Below are 22,852 nucleotides of genomic sequence, written 5' to 3'. Positions count from 1 at the left end.
AAATTACTCGCTTGCATGAAACCAACATCGCACATTTCTGATCCCCTCCCTCCTGGGCGTGTCAATAATCACAGTCACATCATATCTCTCCTGCATGGACCAAAATCATCAACTCCTCCTTTTCGAGAAGCTCCACGCCAACCTCCCTCAAACTCGGCCAAGTCAACCCCCTCATCAAACAACACAGACGCCGACTAGAACAACCTTAACAATTACAGACCTATATTTATTCACATTTACATTCAGAAGCAAGTCTCATCAAAGCACAAGAGTGCCTGATGAACTTAAAAGTCCATATGTTGGTACTTTTCAGACTGGATTTTTGGAACTCTTTCCTGTCTGGCTTTTCCCCGAGAAAATTAGCATCACTGAGAGAAATGCTTCATACAGTTATCCACTTTGTGACAGGTCACAAAGTTTTTAAATTACATTTCTTCTATACTTCGCATCCTACAATGGCTTCCAATTGAAGCATTAGACCAATATAACACTGAATGCATCATCCACAAAGCCCTCCACAACTCCACACCCTCCTACGTGGTAGAAAAACTCAAAATCTCTGGATCTAAACAAGGATCGAGAATTCGTAAAGTCCTCCTGCTGGAACAAGCGACATTCAGGCAAGAACTGTTGGACCTGGCCTCGTGGCGTGGTTCGCCCCTGCTCCTCCGCACCCTGTTAGCATAGCCCTGCATCCTGAGTTCCCTGCGCAGCACCCCGTCAGTGTAGCCTGCACCCCGAGCCCTGGTCGTTCTGTTCCCTGTACGCCCAGACCCCGTAACCGACGACCAGCCCCGCTTATCCCGTCCCACTCCCGGCTCCGAGCGCCTACAACCTGCATGCCCCACAAGGCCCGGCAGCCATTTTCCCTTCCCGCGATCCCTGTCTCCCTGGGCCTAGCGTGACCCTGGCCCCAGCGAAACCCAGACTCCAAAGGCGTGCCAGTCCCGGCTGGGGGGTAAAGGGCTCCCCGAGTGAGATAAGCCAGGGAGTTTCGATGGCACCTCCGGCCTCCCCTGAGAGACTGGTATCTATCACACCTTTGGCCTCCCCCTGTGGGCCAGTTTCGATTGCCCCTCTGGCCTCCCCGAGGGCTGGCTCCAGACCTGCTGGGCATCTGGGAATTCCCGGACGCATCTTCCAAAGAGATCAAAGAGACAACCGCCGGACCTCGCCAACGACCAGCCCCCAAGGCACGAGACCTCCGCCTGCGAGGGTCCGGACATCAAAGGGCCCATGGACTATATCAAGGGCCGCCCCACAACTAGCGGGCAGTTGTATCTTGGACCTGAAGCCCTGCTGATCTGATCGCGGCTGACCTGGAGAAGAACTCAACCTTGCATCACCGAGCCCTGCTGACGCTGTTGCGGCACCTTCTTCGTAACACGAACTGAACCACCAGAGCCCTGCTGACGCTGTCGCGGCCCACCATCTCTAAGACCTCAGAGCCCTGCTGCCGCTGTCGCGGCTCGACCTTGCTAAGACCTCGGAGCCCTGCTGACGCTGTCGCGGCTCGAGCTTGAACCTGAAACCATCGGAGCCCTGCTGACGCTGTCGCGGCTCGTCCTCTCTAAGACCTCGGAGCCCTGCTGACGCTGTCGCGGCTCGATCTTGAACTTGTGACCACCTGAGCCCTGCTGACGCTGTCGCGGCTCCTCACGAACTTCTCCGGATCGAGCCCTGCTGACCTCGTCGCGGCTCGAGGAGTACTCTGGTCCGGCTGGACCATCGAGATCACCATCACGACCGAGCCGACTCGACGTGAGTGAAGCAGCCAGTACGACCATCATCTTCCGTATACCCCGGCTCGAGGATTGAGAGCTGTGCGTATACGCCTCGTACTGGCCCCAAGGCTGAAAGACTGTCCCGCTTCCCTCTTCCCGAATCCTGAAAGACTTTGTGATCCCTCGATCATTTTGTACATAAGAGTGCTCCTTTCTTTTTACTGCTTATAAAGAACTTCTTACTGAAAACCTACCGTGTGGTGTCCATTCGTAAGTGTGGTGTGAGCTCAGTGTGTACGATCCTAGACTCGAAGTCCTCCCCGGTGGGGACCTCACGATAAGACTCTGCAGTATCTGTGGGAGAGGTGGGTCCTGGGGTGGTCGGGTGAGCACAACCTGGCCCTCTGAGATCGCCCCTTCTAACATTGGTGGCAGCGTCGCAATAAAAACCTAAGTCTAGGGATCGTACAGTACTGACACACTACCCGAACGAAGAACAACCATGAGCCTCACGAACGACAAGACCACCTTCCAGATGGAGCTTCTGGAAGACTATTCGCACCGAGAGCTGAAGCAATTTTGCAAAGATCGCCAGATCCTGACAACGGGATTAAGCACCAAAGAAGACTTTCAAAAAGCCCTGACAGCCTGGGTGGAGGCCGGAGCACAACCTCCCCCGCCGACAGAAGACGGTGGAGAGGGAGGGCCACTGACCGAAAAACACGCCCAAGAGCATGAGAGAGCAGAGTCCCCGACGCGGAGTCCCAGCACGGAGAGGGGTCTGTCTCAAGAAGAGATGACAGACCGAGAACGCAACCGAAACCACAAGCTAGAACTAGCGCGTCTGAAGATAGACGGAGAACTCAAGCTGGCCGAGAAGAAGCTAGCCATCGAGCAGTTGCGGCTGCAAGGAGAACTGGAGGAGAAGAAACTCCAGAGAGAACACGAAGGGAAAAGACTCCAGCTGGAGCACGAGCGCGGCCTGTAGGAGATCGAACTGAAGGCCCGGAGCGAAGACAACCGAACATAGGGGACCCGAGAGGCCGTTCCCCCGGTGGAACCCAAGATCCACATCCCCAAGGATGTGGTCAAAGAATATTATAAAAACAATGATATCCAGCAATGCTTCAAGGCCTATGAAGTCGCCATGGCCTCCCACCGAGTTCCGCGGACGGATTGGGGAGCCGGGCTGTGGGGTCGATTCCTGAGCGAAGGGAGAGACACCCTGCTCGACCTACCGTCCTCCGAACAAACCTCCTACAGCCACGTGAAAGAAGCCCTCCTCACAAGGTACGGGCTCACCCCGGAAATGTACCGGCAACGATTTCGAGACTGCAAAAAGATCCCCGGCACCACATGGGTAGAATATGTGAATTTCTACAGCCGGGCCCTGGAAGGGTGGATCAAGGGCAGCAAAGTATCCACCTTCGAGGGGCTCATCGACCTCATTGCTTATGAACATTTGTCCACGAATTGGTTTGTGGAACTCCGACAGCACCTCCTGGATAGCAAGTTGGCTGACCCCCGGAAACTGTCCGTCGAGGCCGATCGATGGGTGAGCACCAGAGTCCCCCGGGGGTCCGGGAGAGACGCTGGTCGAAACGAACAGGGATCTTCCTGCCAGAGGGGAGGGGGGGGTCAGAGTAGACAGAGGGGGTCCCAGGTAGGGTCCCCGCGCAGTCCCCCCAGAAACCAGCCCGGCACCTCGCCCCCCACAGCATGCGCAGGGTTCCCTCCAGCCAAGCCAGGGCCCGAGCCAGCCAAGCCTGCTACCATTGCCAGCAACCAGGGCATTATGCCAATGACCCCCGATGCCCTCTGTTCAAGAAGCCCGCCGCTGCGGGTCCCCCAGCGCGCCACATATCCTCTGTAGCCCTAGAAGAGGAAGGGGAGGAGGATTTCGAGGGGGGTGACCCAGCCGCAATGATGTTGGTCTCCCTGGGTGATAGGGAAATGGTCCCAGGAGCCCCCCTGCCAGACAACATGGAGAAGTACAGACAACAGGTGACCATCAATGGCCACCGCATAGGGGTGCTCCGAGACACCGGGGCCAGTATCACCGCAGTGAAATGTCACTTGGTCACCGAAGCCCAGATTGTTCCCCACATCTCTTGCAGGGTGATCGCAGCTGACAACTCCGTCCGCACCTGCCGGATCGCTCAGGTCCCGTTCGAGTGGGGGGGGGCGTCTCCGGGGAGTTACGAGTAGCGGTCCGCACCGACATGCCCGTGGACTGCCTGCTCGGCAACGATCTGGAAAGCTCCCCATGGAAGCGGGTTGAACGAAGGACCCACCTGGAGATGGTGGGACTGCCCGAATGGGCCTGTCTGAGCACCCGGTCCATGACCGCCCGGGTGGCCACCCCCGAGAGGGTGAACCCTGAGAACGCCCAGCCAGCCCCCGAGGACCCCAAGGTCCCTGAGTCCTCTGAAACCCCTGAGCTATCCCCCGGAGAGAGCTCTCCCTCCGACGCAGGTCCCCTCGGCCCTGACGTCGAACAGACCCCGAACCTGGACGACCTTCCTGAGCTGGCCCAGTGGCGCCAGGAAGGAGGACCGTCCCGAGAAGAGTTTTGCCTCGAACAGACCTCCTGTCCGTCCTTGGTTGGGCCGCGGCAGCAGGCCGCCACCCAGGCCACCGGTGACCAGTCCGGCTCACACTTTGTGTATTTCGAAAACGGCCTTCTATACAGCGAACAAAAGACTGCCGAGCTAGGGTCAGCCCGGGTGCTGGTGGTACCCCTACGCTTCCGCGGCTTCCTCCTGAACCTGGCCCATGATGTACCCCTGGCGGGACACTTAGGACAAGACAAGACGTATCACCGCCTGGTTATGCACTTCTACTGGCCGGGCATGCGCTCCGATGTAGAGGCCCACTGTAAGTCCTGCCCCACGTGTCAGTCCAGCGGAAAGAGCGGAGGGAAGCGCAAGGCCCCCCTCCAACCCTTCCCCGTGGTCAGTACCCCCTTTGAGCGGGTGGAAATCGATATCGTGGGCCCTCTCGACCCCCGGACCTCCATAGGTCACAGCTTTATCCTCGTCTTGGTGGACCATGCCACCCGCTACCCCGAAGCCATTCCCCTCCGAACGGTGACGGCCCCCGTAGTGGGGCGGGCCCTCATGGGGATCTTCTCTCGGGTGGGATTCCGGGATTCCCCCGAGAAGTCGTAAGCGACCGAGGGACCAACTTCATCTCGAAGTACATGAAGTCCCTCTGACAACAATGTGGGGTGACCTACAAGTTCACCACCCATTACCACCCCCAGGGTAACGGTCTGGTGGAGCGATTCAACCGGACCCTCAAGGGAATGATCATGGGTCTCGAAGAGCCCCTGAGGTGTAAGTGGGACGTCCTCCTTTCCTGTCTCCTCTTCGCGTACCGCGAAGTGCCCCAGAAATCCTTGGGGTTTAGCCCCTTCGAGCTGCTCTACGGGCACCCCATCAGGGGGCCCCTCAGCCTGGTCAAGGAAGGATGGGAAACGGCGGCCCCAGAGCCCCCTCCGGATGTGTTTCGATACATCCTGGCCCTCAGGAACCAGACTAGGAAGTTCAGAGAACTGGCCGAGGCAAACCTCGAGGCCAGTCAAGAAGAGATGAAACGGTGGTATGACCAGAATGCCACTTTGGTCGAGTTTCAGCCCGGACAGCAGGTCTGGGTGATGGCCCCCATGGAGCCCTGTGCCCTGCAAGACAAGTGGACAGGGCCCTTCAAGGTGGTGGAGCGCAAGAGCCAGGTGACCTATCTCATCGATGTACAGTCCCCCAGGAACCCCTTGAGGGTCCTCCACGTGAACCGCCTCAAACCCCACTTCGCCCGGTCCGAGTTGAGCTTGCTCCTCGCCACGGACGATGGAGAGGAATAGGACACGGAGCCTCTCCCCGATCTCCTGTGCGCCAAGGACAAAGATGGCTCCGTAGAGGGAGTGAGTCTCTCCTCCTCCCTCTCTCCCGAGCAGCGCGAGGACTGTTGCCAGTTACTGAGACAATTCTCGGACCTTTTCTCCCTCATCCCCGGCGTCACCAGCTGGTGCGTCCACGACGTGGACACCGGGGACAGTCCACTGGTACGGCACAGAGCCTACCGCGTCCCTGACAGGGTCCAGGCCTGCATCAAGGCCGAGGTCTCCAAGATGCTAGCTCTAGGAGTGGTCGAAGCCTCCGACAGCCCATGGGCTAGCCCCGTGGTCCTGGTTCCGAAGGCGGCCGCCCCCGGTGCTGTTCCCGAGCTGAGGTTCTGCGTTGACTACCGCGGACTCAACGCAGTCACCAGAACCGACGCACACCCCATTCCCCGAGTAGACGAGCTTATTGATCGCCTAGGGGCTGCTCGCTTTCTCAGTACGTTCGACCTGACCAGCGGATACTGGCAGATCGCCCTCACAGAAGGGGCCAGGGAGAGATCCGCTTTTTCCACCCCAGATGGTCACTATCATTTCCGGGTGATGCCCTTCGGGATGAAAAACGCCCCCGCCACCTTCCAGAGGCTGGTTAACCGGGTACTGGCTGGGTTGGAAGAGTTCAGCGCTGCGTATCTGGACGATATCGCAGTGTTCAGTTCCCACTGGCCCGAGCACCTCCAGCACCTCTGGGCGGTGCTGACGGCCCTGCGGAGGGCCGGTCTCACCATTAAGGCAAGCAAGTGCCAGATCGGACAAGGGTCCGTAGTCTACCTCGGGCACCAGGTCGGAAGTGGCCTCGTAGCCCCACTCCAGCCCAAGATCGATGCAATCGTGGCCTGGGAGGCCCCCACGACCCAGACGGAAGTGCGGGTGTTCCTAGGGCTCACGGGGTACTACCGAAGGTTTATCAAAGGATACAGCAGCATCGTAGTCCCCCTCACGGAGTTAACCTCCAAAAACCAGCCGAAGAAAGTCAGCTGGACCCCCGCCTGCCAAGAGGCGTTCGAAACCTTAAAAGACGCCATGTGTACTGCCCCAGTCCTAAAGGCCCCCGACTACTCCTGAGAGTTTGTAGTCCAGACGGACGCGTCCGAGCATGGCATCGGAGCAGTTCTGTCCCAGATGAACGAGAGCGGCCTAGACCAACCAGTGTCATTCATTAGCCGGAGGCTACTCCCTCGAGAACAAAGGTGGAGCACCATCGAGCGGGAGGCCTTCGCGGTGGTTTGGGCCCTGAAGAAGCTGAGGCCCTACCTGTTCGGTACTCACTTCCGGGTCCAGACCGACCACTGACCCCTCCGGTGGCTAATGCAGATGAGAGGGGAGAACCCCAAATTGTTGCGCTGGTCCATCTCCCTCCAGGGGATGGATTTCACTGTTGAGCACCGGCCTGGTGTTGACCACGCCAACGCAGACGGCCTGTCCCGATTCTTCCGCCTCAGCGAAGAGAACCCCCAAGAGGATGGGTAGTTCTCCCCGCCTTCAGCTGGGGGGGACGCGTGTTGGACCCGGCCTCGTGGCGTGGTTCGCCCCTGCTCCTCAGCACCCTGTTAGCATAGCCCTGCACCCTGAGTTCCCTGCGCAGCACCCCGTCAGTGTAGCCTGCACCCCGAGCCCTGGTCGTCCTGTTCCCTGTACGCCCATACCCCGTAACCGACGACCAGCCCCGCTTATCCCGTTCCACGCCCGGCTCCGAGCGCCTACAACCTGCATGGCCCACAAGGCCCGGCAGCCGTTTTCCCTTCCCGCGATCCCTGTCTCCATGGGCCTAGCGTGACCCCGGCCCCAGCGAAACCCAGACTCCAAAGGCGCGCCAGTCCCGGCTGGGGGGTAAAGGGCTCCCCGAGTGAGATAAGCCAGGGAGTTTCGATGGCACATCCGGCCTCCCCTGAGAGACTGGTATCTATCACACCTTTGGCCTCCCCCTATGGGCCAGTTTCGATTGCCCCTCTGGCCTCCCCGAGGGCTGGCTCCAGACCTGCTGGGCGTCTGGGAATTCCCGGACGCACCTTCCAAAGAGATCAAAGAGTCAACCGCCGGACCTCGCCAACGACCAGCCCCCAAGGCACGAGACCTCCGCCTGCGAGGGTCCGGACATCAAAGGGCCCATGGACTATATCAAGGGCCGCCCCACAACTAGCGGGCAGTTGTATCTTGGACCCGAAGCCCTGCTGATCTGATCGCGGCTGACCCTGAGAAGAACTCAACCTTGCATCACCGAGCCCTGCTGATGCTGTCGCGGCTCCTTCTTCGTAACACGGAACTGAACCACCGGAGCCCTGCTGACGCTGTCGCGGCGCACCATCTCTAAGACCTCAGAGCGCTGCTGCCGCTGTCGCGGCTCGACCTTGCTAAGACTTCAGAGCCCTGCTGACGCTGTCACGGCTCGAGCTTGAACTCTAAACCATCGGAGCCCTGCTGACGCTGTCGTGGCTCGTCCTCTCTAAGACCTCGGAACCCTGCTGACGCTGTCGCGGCTTGAGCTTGAACTTGTGACCACCTGAGCCCTGCTGACGCTGTCGCGGCTCCTCACGAACTTCTCCGGATCGAGCCCTGCTGACCTCGTCGCGGCTCGAGGAGTACTCTGGTCCGGCTGGACCATCGAGATCACCATCATGACCGAGCCGACTCGACGTGAGTGAAGCAGCCAGTACGACCATCATCTTCCGAATCCCCCGGCTCGAGGATTGAGAGCTGTGCGTAGGATACGCCTCGTACTGGCCCAAAGGGTGAAAGACTGTCCTGCTTCTCTCTTCCCGAATCCTCAAAGACTTTGTGATCCCTCGATCATTTTGTACATAAGAGTGCTCCTTTCTTTTTACTGCTTATAAAGAACTTCTTACTGAAAACCTACAGTGTGGTGTCCGTTCGTAAGTGTGGTGTGAGCTCAGTGTGTACGATCCTAGACTCGAAGTCCTCCCCGGTGGGGACCTCACGATAAGACTCGGCAGTATCTGTGGGAGAGGTGGGTCCTGGGTTGGTCGGGTGAGCACAACCTGGCCCTCTGAGATCGCCCCTTCTAACAAGAACGCTTTATAAAGCTCGCCTTCTCTGCCAGCGCTACAAGGATCTGGAGCTCCCTCCCACAACCACCTTCGACAACCACAAGTCTTGCCACAATTATAAACTCAAAATCCTCCTATTTGAGAGATGCTCTGAATAATAAATCTGTGGTCACTTTTCTGCATCCACTTTTCCAATGTATCCAGATATTAACTGTTTGAACTTTCTCCCCTGACGTGAACTGTGGGATTAGTCTATTGCTTATCTGTTATTTTATGGCACATCTAATCTGCATTTTGGTCTTTCTTCTTTAGAAAAGTGGTTCATTGCCCTTCAGCAAAGATTGTACTATATAACACCACAAAAATAAACACATTTGGTATAATAAAGAGGAACCAGAAAAAAACTATTTTTGAAAAGTTTGTGCAAATTTGTCAAAAGATTCCAAAATTATTAGCAAAGAAATAATTGCTTTTCAAAAGAAACTCCTATAACCACAAACTACGTGGGAGGGAAAGAACGAAGAGCAGAAGAGAGAGGGAGAGTGAGAGAGAAAGAGAAATAGAAAGGAAGAAAGATAGAAAGAAAGAGAAAGAGAAACAGAGAAACAGTGAAAGAGTGACAGAGAGAGAGAAGGAGAGAGAGAGAGAGACAAAGATAGAGAGAAAGATAGAAGGATAGAAAGAAAGAGAAACAGAGAAAGAGAGGGAGAGAGAGAGAGACAGAGACACCATGGTTTAAGTGAGTTGCAAATATTTTTTCAAAATAAATTAAGATGTTAAAAGCAATCCCAATAATAACTTCAACGTGACCTTTGTGCTTTTCATCCAAGACTACCAGACAGCGCTAAAGACATCGTGGGGATATTCAGAAAGCCTCAGTGGGAATACATTCCACCCATTCCTTACCATTGGATTTGTGGTTTGTAATTCACATCCGCCCCTCCTGCTGCCCAAACCTTGTTTACTGTATTCTTCCACAAACAAGCTTTCTGTAAAAAGGCCTTTAAATCTTGTTTTTATCTTGTCACATTTGCAGTGCATTCAAAGACAGAGGTCAAATGTCAAGCTCTCTCTTTGAGAAAGCTTGGTGTTTACTTTTCTTCCTATGACTTCAAAATGAGAGAATGTATGTGACAATTCTGCTGAGTATCCATACAAGAGGAGAAGGTGTAAGATTGTTTTCCTAGCACACAACAAAAAACAAGCACTGGCAAAGCCAATTGGTCTTGCCTTGCGAACCTACTGACTTTGCAAATGACTTTTAGCAGTGTCCCACACCATTAGTCGAAAAAGAAATATCCTGCTGCATTTTGCTGGGTTACAAAGATTGACACGTAGTTACTGAGGCCTACCCTAAGAATTTCAATCAAATATGGTGGATATGTTTAATGAAAATAGAATGCCGGAAATGGAGAGTTATTACTGTGTCATCAATAAGCTTCTTAGGTGCTGCACCTAAAAATGCTGATATTACATTTTTTTCTGAACGCCGGGAAAGGGGACTATTAGTCTGATAAGAAGCTAGGTACGGTTGGTCTCTGTTGTAGAGACCCCCAGTCCACAATCAGAGCCTGAGAAGTCTCTCCCCAGTGTGAGTATGTTAGTTTTGAAAAGTAGTTTGGCCTCGCCGCCGGTATTTGATTATTTTCCTCAAGATACCACTAGCAAAGTGCCCAATAATTTCCAAATCAGCCTACGGGCTTGCCGTCTTTCACGGTATTGGGTGTAAATGCCTGAGATGTCCTGATGGTTTTATGCTTCAATATGGCCACCCGCAGGCAGCATCGAGGGCGCTGGCTTTGCAGGGTGTGAAGGTAATTCTTCAGCGATCACACACCTTCTTCACAGCAGGCACCAGGTGTGGGGGGTCTCCCTGCACTCAGGTGTGTTATTCATTTATTAATTCAGTGTTTTATATAGCGCGAACATGACCCAACTGGGTATCAGAGTGCTTCACAATTCTATAGCATTGTACTTCTGACATTTGGTTTGATTAGTCCTTTAAATAAACTACCAAGTACATATATTCAATTTTAAGTGGAAAGCATTTCTACTTTACAAATAATACATGTCCTAAACATTACTGGAGATCAACTTGCATTACAATAGTATGTGTCCTAAATATTACAACAATTGACATTTTAGAAATACATACACTAAGAATACCTCATATCATTTAGTACAGTGGATTGTACGTAGCAAACAGACTGGTTACAGAATTTATAGCTATTATCCAATACTGCTTTCGGCCTCGGAAACGTTGTACAGATGTGGCAGGGTCGCGTCATGATGCTGCTGGTGAGAGCTGCCAGAAGATGCTTCAATGGCACTGCCCTCTATACATGCCAATGTCCCCTCAACCCTAAGCCGTCCTTCCAGTACCTTAGGTGCCAACTTTACAGTCGACAGTGAAGTTTCTGGTCGGCAGCAGTAGACATGAGCACTTTAGTTGAAACGGCTGCTACCATTATGCGAAGGGGAGGTGGTGAAGGCAAGAAAATGAAGTAATTTGCTTTTATAAATAACAAGCAAGGAGAGGCAGGCAGTGATGAGTGAGACGGTGAGGAACTGGCTCTCTTACTTTGAAGTCAGAGAAAGAACAGGCTTTTTAGGGGAAACATCATCTGACATTTGATCTCGGTCTGTGAATGAACAGCTAATGTGACGAGATATGAACAAGAATTACAGCCATTTACAAAAAAGCTTGGAGTGAGTGAAAAAAGTGCTCATATGAAGTGCTCTTAGACAAAGAAAAAACTAGTGCCTAAAGCAGTTGATAATATGGGATCATTGCAAGGATACAAGTAACGGGACGGTGCTCCGTGCGAGGGAACAATCTACGAAAAGGAGGGACAAGTAGGAAAGATTAGCCATTTGGAAGCTAGGCTGTTTAAAGGAGATCCGAAGAAACAAATAAAAAGCAATGGGTGGGCAGTAAACCCACAAAGTTAAGCGCTGTTGCGGAAAGACCTAAAAAAAAGAACTGGGCTGATGTTTCAGAATATATCAGAATTAGTACAAATGAAGCACATTTGTTTTGTATTACTGAAGTGTGGAGAAAAATATTTGAATATGATTGAAACACATTAATACACTAAGGGATGACATTTGCAAACATTATCATTTATGTGCAGTAAAACCATATTTCGAAGTAAATGTAATGATTATTTCAATTGAAAATGTGTTGTCTGTTATGGCAGTGCGCTACCACACCAAGTATACTCCACGCTACGCCACTCAACTCCACACCACTCCACTCCAATCTATGCCACTCACTCCATGAAACAACACTCCACTCCACACTCCTCTACTCCACACCACTTACCCCACTCCAATCCACTCCACTCCAATCCACCCCACTCCACTCCAAAGTATCCCAACCCATCCCCCTACAATTCACCCTATTCCAATCTACCCACTACAATCTACCCCACTCTAACTCAATCTACCCCATCCCACTCCAAACTACCCCACTCCAATCTACCCTACTACACTCAATCTAACCCAATCAACCCCTCCACACTCCAATCTACCCCACTCCACCCCAATCTACCGCACTCCACTCATATTTACCCCACTCTGCTGCAATATACCCCAGTCTACCCCACTCCACATCAATTTACCCCAACTCTAATCTACTCCAATCTAACTGACTTCACCCCAATCTACCTCGCTCTACTTCAGTCCAATTTACCCAACTCCATTTCAATTTACTGCACTGCGATCTATCCAACTCATTTACACTCCTACCACAATCTACCCACTCCAAACTACCATAATCTACTGCACTCCACTGTAATCTACCCCACTCCACCTAATCTATCCCTCCCCACTTCATCCAATCTGCCCCACTCCATCCAATCTACCCCACTCCATCCAATCCACCCCACTACAATCCATCCAATCTACCCTATTCCACTCCACCCTAATCTACCCCACAACACTCCACTCCAATCTATCCAATTCCACTCCACCCCACTCTACCCAAACCTACCTCATTCCAGTCGAATCAAATCCACTCTTCGCTACTCCAATCTACCCTACCCCACTCCACGCCAAACTTACCTATCCCAATCTACCCCACTCAAATCTACTCCAATCAATTCCACCACACTCTACCCCACCCCAACCGAATCTACCCTACACCACTCTATATAACTCCACTCTATTCTACTCCAGTCCAATGTACGCAATCGAAACTACCCCAATATACTGCACTCTAATCTACTCCACTCCAGTCTTCCCCACTCTACTCCAATCTACCTCATTCCACCCCACTCTTTCCCAAACTATCCCACTCCAATCCACTCCACTCCACCTCAATCTACTCCACTTCACCCAAATCTACCTCAATTCAATCTATCCCATTTTACTCCAATCTACCCCATTGCACTCTACCCCAACTTATCCCCCTTCTATCTACCCCACCCAACGTCGTGCCACTAACTTTTAGCCATGCCGAACAGCAGTCACACTGGGGTACATAATGGCTAAAACACGTTGCCAAAGCCAATAGCTTTCGGATAGGAGACACCTACTTGTTTTGCCAATGCTTATTTTCTGTGTTTTGTTTTTTTCTTCATGATATACACACGCAACAGTTCCCTGCAGCCAACTCCAAGCAGGCACAGGTGTTCAAATGTGCCTGGGCACAGCAGGGAATTCCATGAAGGGCCTGGCTTATGTTTTTTTCTTTATTCTTTTTACGGGTTCCCGGATACTTTCTTGGGGTTCTCGGACCCTTGCAAACTTGTGTATCCTTATTGGACATCGATAGGGTTTCAGACCGAGCAGCAGGTCTCCGAACATCACAAATGTCCACCAGGGTACAAGGCCAATTACTGTGCCTGCGCAGACACCTGCCTAAGGTTTGCGGACCTCAAGGGTCATGATGTGGAATCCAACCTCCGTCTCAAAATCAGCAATTTCTTTCTACATTTTATCATTAGGCAGCACCTGTGCCAGGGAGAGACAGGATGGCACCACAGCTCGTCATGGCTTCTTTACTATTTTTACAGGATGTGGGGAACAAGTCTCTTCATCATGTAATGGTTCAAGATGTAGCCAGCCAATCAGGGAGCTTCAGGTCTGCAGACCCAACTTTGGGTTGACGTATCCGAAATGGATGACGGGAGAAAAAGCTCTCTCATCCAATCTGATGCAATAGATTTTTACATTTGGGTCCGCGAGTCCAGATGCACGGACCATTCATGGGCTAAAGGTCCAGCTAGCTCTATCTTAAATGACTAGTGGGCTTGAGCTGAGTGGAGCTGGGGAGCGGAGCAGAGCACCGGACCACAGGGTGCAGATCCCCGACGCCGCAGGGCAAACGCGGCCGCCAGCGAAACTACACCTCCCAGGATCCTCTGGGACGCCGACTTCCTGCTTTGCCGGTTTTCCGCGCCAGGAGGCGCATAAGTAACAGCTGCCCCTCCGGCACAGCGGGGCTTGAGCTGAGTGGAGCTGGGGAGCGGAGCAGAGCACCGGACCACAGGGTGCAGATCCCCGACGCCGCAGGGCAAACGCGGCCGCCAGCGAAACTACACCTCCCAGGATCCTCTGGGACGCCGACTTCCTGCTTTGCCGGTTTTCCGCGCCAGGAGGCGCATAAGTAACAGCTGCCCCTCCGGCACAGCGGGGCTTGAGCTGAGTGGAGCTGGGGAGCGGAGCAGAGCACCGGACCACAGGGTGCAGATCCCCGACGCCGCAGGGCAAACGCGGCCGCCAGCGAAACTACACCTCCCAGGATCCTCTGGGACGCCGACTTCCTGCTTTGCCGGTTTTCCGCGCCAGGAGGCGCATAAGTAACAGCTGCCCCTCCCGCGTCGCGGGAAGCGCGCGGGCAGCGCCGGGAGAAGCCCGGGACAAGGGCGGGGCCGTCTGTGGCCGTCCGAGGACGACCTGGGACGGGACGGGCCACCTCCCCTGGCTTGGACTTAGCTATTTAAGGTACTGTGGACTAATACGGACTTTAAAACTGTCCTCCACTGGACGAGATCGGGGGGCCTATTCTAACGTTGGTAACTCCCCATTGCTGGTATTATACACCGTTTCTTTAAAGTGTCTAGCCACACGGGTTGTACCAACTGTTTGATTAACTGAGGGGAAAGCTTCTATTATTTTTTTGTTGTTGGGGTGGTGAAAAAGGCGGTAGTGCCACACAAGATCCTCATGGCTAGCCAACCTAAAACGCGTTCGGCAACCAGTAAACTAACGCGGGGGGAGACTCTTAACCAATCAATGGATGTCGTTAACAATGGGGTGTTAACTACAACTAAAAAGCCTACCGCAATAGACTTGATGTTAAGGTCGGTTACGGGGCAAATTGAGCGAATGGAAAGGAGTCTCTCCGCCTCACCTATTCCCGTACTCTCGAGCCCCCTACAATTAACAGCCCTTTCAGTAACAGATAGTTTAAATACATCAGTTAATGCATCTGTTTTGAGTAACCCGATTGAGGGGGTCCCCTGTGCCCAACCCCCTGCCCGAGTAGGGCAAGAAAGAATAGACATCCAAGGGAACAAGGCTGGTATCAGCCATGACAAATCTACAAAGCAAGGGAGGACCAAGGGCCCGAATAAGAAGAGGAAGGCTGTGAGGGTGGAGGTTAGTGAAAAAAATGGGCAAACTCCTAGGGGGAAAGTGGTGAATGCTGAACCGAAACTAAGCCCGCCAAGATGGTTTGAGGATGTCATGGGGGACCTTAAGAGTTTCTTTGAACAATCTATTGCCTCTCACTTAAAGCCTGTGATCAGCAGGGTAGATAAGTTGGCAAATGAAGTAGCGAAGCAAAGTAAATCGCTAGAGTTGCTGTTAAAGAATAGTACACATGTTGGGCTCACTGATTCCCGAGGTGTTGTACCTAACCCCAGCACCAACGATAGTCGAACAAACAACTGTGTGGCTCATACCTTGGCCCAGATACATAATGCCCCAGTAACCCCCCAGGGACGCAACACGGGTCTAGCCCAGCAAGCATCCGCTACAACTACCAATCCGATTCCTCCCCAGCTACCGACGCAAGGCCGAGTGGAGAACAAGCAGCTAAACTCGAACCTCCCTAGCGTATTTAATGAATCCCGAGACCCTGCCCCGGGCCCAGATAGCCCTCCACCACCACACATAGATCTCCCACCTGAGGCCATTCCTTATGTGGTCGTGTTCGCAGGAGTACCAGAACTAGGCCCATTAGAAAAAGAAACATATAATCAATTACATGCAAAATTGGCAGGCTGGTTAAATACACACAGACCTCTGAACACAGGTGTAAATGGTGAAATAGTCCATGTAAGGAGGGTGTCTTGGGTTGGGGGAAGGAATAAGGACATAAGGGGCGATTGTATAGTGGCAAACTTTAGGGATCCCAAACTTGTAGGTCACATCCTAAGACTCCCGAATAGGAACCATACAAGTACTATTCGTGCGGTACCACTGGGCTGTTTTTATCCTAGAAAGTGGAGCAGCATGAACAATGTCAGTGGGTTTCCAAAGTGGCGGGATGGAAAACTATCTAATAACATTCCACAATATACAAATAAGATGCGAATCCCAGAATTTATGACCCACCTTCGCCCTTCATATGATCAACCTCAGTGGAGAAATAGGTTTTCACCCTTGCAGGATCTTGAAGAAAATGATTGACTACTGCCTGGTGGTAGGGCCCCCACCTCCAGTGCCCCGGGAAGGGGTAAAGATGCCCTTTCTTTGGAAAATGTACCTATTGCAAGCCAAAGCATTACTAGGGGAGGTATAAGGAATCTGGACCTGTGGGGAACTGTGTCTATAGCTCCCCAGATACAGAGGGAGGAGTCGGCTAGTTCTCCTGTGATTTTTTCAGAAGAGAGGAGTGGGCAAGACCTGGTGGGCTCATTAAAAAGAAAAGAGGAGAGGGGAGGATTAAGTTTTATCTCCTGGAATGTGGCAGGTTTGGGGGCCAAACTGAACTCAGTGGACTGGTGTGAGTACATTAGGGGTTTTCATATTATAGTCCTCCAAGAGACTTGGGCTCTAACCCCAGATCATTTACAATTGGAGGGCTATAAATGTTTTTTTGGGCCTGCTAAAGAGTCAAGCTCAGGAAGGGCTAGGGGTGGTCTAGTCATTTATGTTAATTTAGAAATAAAGGGTAATTGGACTCAATCAGGCTGGGTGTCTGATACCCTGCAAGCAATAAGATTTCAGGGAGTAGGACAGAGCTTCCTAATCCTGAACTTTTATAATTCAGGACCCGTGGAGGGTCATTTTCCTGTAATAATTGAACTGGAAACAAGGTTAAAGGATGAATTAGAGTCAGGGAAAGCGGGACTTGAACCGACTGTTCTACTAATGGGGGACTTTAATTGTCACCTTTGTCCAAGTTTACTTACGTTTTCCCCTGACTGGTCATCATGTCCGAGGGAAACTGGCCCACATTTTGACCATGGCAGAGAAGGCTCTATGCTAATGAAAGTCTGTGAATCCTTTGCCCTGTCTCATACCATGGATTTAATGTCAGTCAAACCAGGAGAGGCTGTTACACCGACTTTTAAGGGTAGAGGATGTGCCTCTGTTATAGACTTTATAATGATCTCCGCTTTCGGTAAACATAGTATTTTGGAGGCTCAAATTGAGTGGAGTCCTTTCAGTGATCACAACCCCTTAACTCTCTTATTAAAATACAACAATATTGTAGCTAAGCCGCAAAAAGGGGACACAGTAATGTATCCTATAGACCAAGGGAGGCGGTTGAGATGGTCCACGATCAACCCACTAGATTTTTATAGCTCCCTAATAAAGAATGGTAAAAATTATATTGATGTTTGTCTGGACTTAGAAATGGGAGATAGGGAGGTGGTCGTAGCGTTTGAATCACTAACAAAGGTGGCAGAGGGACTTTTGAAAACTAAAAAGCCCCTCAAAGTACATTCCTCTCCCAGATGGTTTAATTCAAAGTGCTCTTTGGCTCTTAGAGAGCTAAAACAAGCCCTAAAGGACTCCCCGAGAGACAAGACGGTAATAGCTCTCTGCAGGCAAAACTATAAGGCCCAGGTTAAGGTTAGGAAGTTGGAACTACACAAGGAGGTGTGGGCAGACCTTAGAGAAGCAGGGGAGAACAGAGACTTTACTCAGTTTTGGAGAATCATAAATAGACCAGGTCTCCAAGACTCGAGTGCCTTAACTATCGGTACTAATATTCTCCCAGGTGACTGGATAGCCCACTTCCAAGGTCTTTATAACCAACATGATGAGTCATTGGTGGCAAAGCAGGACTCATGTTTTGCACGTAGTAAAGTGGCTCTGGAATTTTCACTCCCCGAGGTCCTGAAGGCCATCCAGGGACTGTCTAGAAATAAAGCTCCGGGGCCGGATGGGACCCCGCCGGATCTCTTCCTGAGCAAAACTGACTTGTGGGCACCTATTTTGACCAGAGTCTTAAACGCGGCCATTAAAACAGGACTCCCACGTTCTTGGTCTACAGCTGTGATTGTCCCTATCTATAAGAAAGGCTGTAGGGACAATCCACAATGCTATAGGCCAATTTCGTTAATTGACGTCTCAGCAAAACTTCTGGGGAGAGTTATATTAAACCGGTTATCTGAGTGGACTGATCTCCACAACACCCTGGTGGAGACTCAATATGGATTTAGAACGGGTAGGTCAACGAGTGACCAATGTCTTAATCTATATTTGTTGGCTGCTAAATACACTAAAAGTGAAAATGGTACCCTGTTTATGGGGTTCATGGACCTAGCAGCAGCCTTTGATAATGTGAACAGATCTAAACTGTGGGCTCTGATGCAGGAGCTGGGGATGGAATCAGACTTGATTGACATCCTAAGGGAGCTTCATTGGAACACCTCGGCCAAGGTCCGCTACAGCGCGGGAGGGGTGAGTACTGATCCCTTCCCGTGCTCTAGCGGGGTGAGGCAGGGGTGTATCCTGGCTCCCTTTTTATTCTCTCTCTACATTAATGGATTGGAGAGTGCACTGCTGACTTTGGGAACGGACTGCCCGAGAGCAGGACGGCGTCAGATACCTGTACTTTTGTACGCGGATGACGCCGTCCTCCTTGCTAGAACTGCGGTCGGCCTGCAGTGCCTCATTGAGGGGTTTGGTAGCTTCATGGAGAGTTTGGATCTCTCCGTGAATCTCAGCAAATCTTTCATCATGGTGGCAGGGAAAAAGCCCCAGAAAAAGTTTTCTTTCTCATTAGGAGCACATGTGTTTGATTTTGTAAACTCCTTTTCCTATCTGGGTGTACTCTTTGATGGTCAATTGGGGTTTAATCAACTACTGGAGGAAAGGTCAAGGAAGCTGGTTGCGGCAAATGGTTCAATCCTTAATTTTGCCCGCAGGATGGGACGTTGGTCTCCGGAACAAGTCGTAACATTATATAGAGCAGTCAGCATTTCGAAGGCCACGTATGGGGCGGAGGTGTGGGGTTTCAGGGATGCTCACTTACTCCAAGTGGAGGAAGATAAATTCTTAAAAAAACTGTTAAGATTGCCACAGAGCGTTCCTGCTTTTATCACACACAAGGAACTGGGACTTCAGTTTATAGCTGATTTGATTAAGCTCAAACCTATTCTGTCTTGGCTTCGGATTTGGCAAAACCCGAATGCAGGTCTTTCTAGATTGATCATCATAGACTGTGTAAAGAGAGATAGGTGGTTGCTAATTGACTGGCTCAAATATGTTAGTGATGCCCTAAAATCCATCGGGTTAGAATGGGTTTTTTCAGACCCCACTAAAATTAATAGCTCTTGCAGGTCTAAGATCGAAAAGCACTTATATGTTAAATATGAGCAGGCCAGAATACAAGAAAACTCTGCTAAAAAATCAGTTTTAGCCTACTCTCTTGTCTGTAATGAGAGGGGTATGGAACCCTATTTGTTTTTAATGCACAATCAGCAAGAGAGATTTTTAATTTCCCGTTTTAGGCTCAATTTGTTGCCAAATATTCTAGCCTACCCATCGGGTTTTACTCGGACAATTGAGCAGAAGGGTGCCTGCGGCTGCGACAATAGGTCTCCGCAGGACACCCTTCATTTTGTATTATTATGTCCTTTTTATAGTTTACCCCGCAGAGGATTTCTTGTAAATATTTTAAAGGAGGCGAAAATCTCCCAAGCCAAAACTGCTCTGTTATTCCTCCAAAAAGCTATGGACACAAGGACTCTCTGTTGTATTATCAGTTTCCTGAAGATTGCTGTTAAATTGAGGAATACGAGGGATTGAACTCAATGGGGCTGAAACTATGAATGAATTAATGTTTTTTAATTGATATAAGCCCCCTGGACAATCTTTTTTTAATCTCTGTAATCCTTATTCTTCCTCTTTTCTACAATTTTTTATTGTGATTAGTTTTAACCAAATTGGTTTTTTCTGAAATTGTATATGCTGAATCGGATTTTATATGTTTTGTGTATGTACTTTTTATGATAGTTTTTAACTATCGAAATAAAGATGATTCTGATTCTGATTCTGACTAGTGGCTTAATTTGAGGACCACAAAAAAACACTGCATGAAACTAGTCATGCCAATCCCAAATAGTTTTGTGTGGATTCATTGAACGGTACCTAAGTTATTATATGTATATATATAATTATATTACATGGGATTCTGTAATCCCTGTATAAATTACAGTCTCTAATTTCTTTATAATCAGGAATTTGTGACGTACAAAGTCAGTGATTATGAAGAAAAGACGTCAGAACTCGGCTTTAATACGTTATTACAGTCGAGTCCTGAGGGCACAATGCCTGCTGCCAGCGCCAGCAGCTGATGTGAAAGGAAGGTCAAGTCACAAAGCATAATTGAAGCAGCTGTTTACAGCAACAAACAGAACTTTGCTTTTATTACTTCTGCTGTATGTTACTAGCTTACTATGAGAAGCAGAGGGAATATGTTTATTAGTTTCCTTAGATAAAGGAAGGGTGGAATATTTCTGCATGTTTCTACACGTTTCAAGCTACTGCAGATTTTTTTTTCAGTGGATTTTTATTGAACAGTTTCTAACATCTTTTTGGAAGAAATATCTAACAGTTTTGATGTTTACTTTTGCACAAGATGTTTTAAGTTCATTCTTCATGTTTCCAAACATGTTAGCTGCTGCATATGTAGGAGCTACGCACCAAGATTTTTTTATGGACGGTGATGGTGTGACCATGTATTATATGGGATAAAGTACCACCTGGTGCATATAATAAGATTATTGCAAGTCACCTCAGAGTTCCAAAACCTTTGTGTATCTGTCTATCATGAGGTGGTGTGCACTCCTGGAGAACCCTGCAGTGACAACAACATCCCTGGTCAGTCCTGCTGTTGAGGCCAAAAACAGACTAGGATTTTTATATCAGGAACTGGAGACGACTGCGTCTTACCCAATGCAACTGTGAAACTGGAAACACAGTTCCCTCTCTAGACTGAGCATGTCTGCTATTCTCAATGAACACCACATCACTTGCATCCGACTATTACTTGTGATTCTGGCCAGTAATTCCTTTCATGAATAGCGCTATTTCCAGTTCCTCAGCCTGGAATGGGGACGATCATGGAACGTCAAGAGCTACTGGCCTATTTGTCTCATCCACAGTCCCATTACCAGGCCTGTTTCTGCACAGGAACGATGCAGTCCTGTGTGGAAACAGAGGAGGAGATTGCAGGGAAACATCTGCACCCTGTGTACTCGTACTCTGGAGGTCAGTATCGCTCAGTGGGTTCCATCCAAACCATAATCCTCCCCTCAGAGACTTTCTAAAATCTGCCCATATGCATTTTGAAGAGGTTACATGTGTTAGTATGCACTCCGAGAGTCCATTTATAGTGAAACACATACCTGGGATAGCTTCGAACAGCAATAATGGTGCATTAGGGAATTCCTGCTTCAAGCATAGGTGTTGCTGTAGGCACTGGGTTTGTTGCGACCTCAACTCATCAAAGGACAATAGCCCAGACTCTAAGTGTTCGTCTGATGACTTCCCATCAGGTGACACGGGTTGTAGGCACTGGTTCTCCTGGGGATCTTGGAAATGAAAACACATCAGTTCTTCTTCCAAGTGATCATCAGGTCCATTCCCATCTGGTAGCGGGGGTTGTATACGGTGGTTTTGCTGTGGTTCGTGTCCTTCAGGAAATAGTGGGTATGGGCAGAGGTTCTGTTGCTGGTCCCAGCTATTATCAGACAATGGGGATGGTTCTTGCTTCAGGGGCTCATCTGGCTTCCACTCTTCTGGGAACGCCGTCTGTACGCTCTGGTCTTGCTGTAGTGTCTGCCCATCAACAAATTCTGAGTGAAGACACAGGTTTGCCTCCAGTGACCTGCCTGGAGGATCTGTCTGAGGGCACCGGGATAGAGGACAATCCTGCTGTACTACATTTCCATCTGAAAACCCAGGTTGCAAGCACTGGTCCTGGTGTGGGTGACGTAGATCAGGAAACATTGGCTGTAGACAAAGGTTTGGCTCCTCTGGACGCCCTTGAACATCAGTTGGCGAGGAGAGCGTACAGTCCTGCTTTGGTGCATGCCCATCAGAAAACACTGTCTGGAGACACAAGCTCGGTCCCTCTGACCTGTCCAGTTGAGGTGTCGCAGGAGGCTGGCTAACAGCACAATCTCTAATGCTCGCCGGACAGACCACCTCCAAAGACACTGCGCCATTATCTAGGGAACCTTGATCCTTTTCTATCCAGATTTTCTTAATCAGCCCAGCGACTCTAGAAGGTACTTCCTCCACAGTATTCATCAAGTTATCCAGTTTGGCTTCCAACTCCTCCAGCATGGATAGAAGGATAAAGTGGGCCAGGTTCTCCGAAAGCGGTTCCAGGTCCTGGTCCCTCTGAGCAATATTTCGGGATCTTGAAGCTGAGACGTCATGAAGAGGTAAAGATGGGACTGTGGCTCTTACGGATTCATGTGAACACTGCGCTGTCACTTTCTTTTCTGGAGCCCGTCTTCTGCCCATTCTGGTAAATTAATGTTCAAGTCTCAAGTTTCTGCAGAGGAGAGGAAAAGAGAAAAGACAACACGTTATCACAGGACAGTTAGGTCAAAATACTCCTGATCAGAGAAAATTGCGAATTTCTAAAACCTGAAAAAAATGGAATCATTAAAATTTCACAATACCTGCAACATAGTTCATATATTATGAAAGGCACGGATTTGAAATGTGTTTCCAACATTACGTCTGTTCCTGCTCAAATTGTACACTGTGCAACCACAAAAAGAGAATACTGTAACTGCCTT

At 50.3% G+C, this 22,852-nt stretch overlaps 1 pseudogene across 1 annotated transcript in view; it reads right to left on the bottom strand.

Annotated features, from left to right (window-relative positions):
• The window catches only part of LOC144767973 (uncharacterized), a 51,390-nt pseudogene extending 29,227 nt beyond the window's left edge, over positions 1-22,163 (bottom strand). Inside the window, exon 1 of the transcript XR_013598407.1 lies at positions 21,446-22,163. The product of XR_013598407.1 is annotated as an uncharacterized LOC144767973 (transcript). The remainder of the gene's footprint in view (positions 1-21,445) is intronic.
• Between the last annotated feature and the right edge of the window lie 689 nt (positions 22,164-22,852).

Source organism: Lissotriton helveticus, chromosome 1_1, assembly GCF_964261635.1.
Source record: "Lissotriton helveticus chromosome 1_1, aLisHel1.1, whole genome shotgun sequence".
NCBI lineage: Eukaryota > Metazoa > Chordata > Amphibia > Caudata > Salamandridae > Lissotriton > Lissotriton helveticus.
The sequence above is the reverse complement of the archived record's forward strand: the minus strand, read 5'-3'. Positions and strand labels throughout refer to the sequence as shown.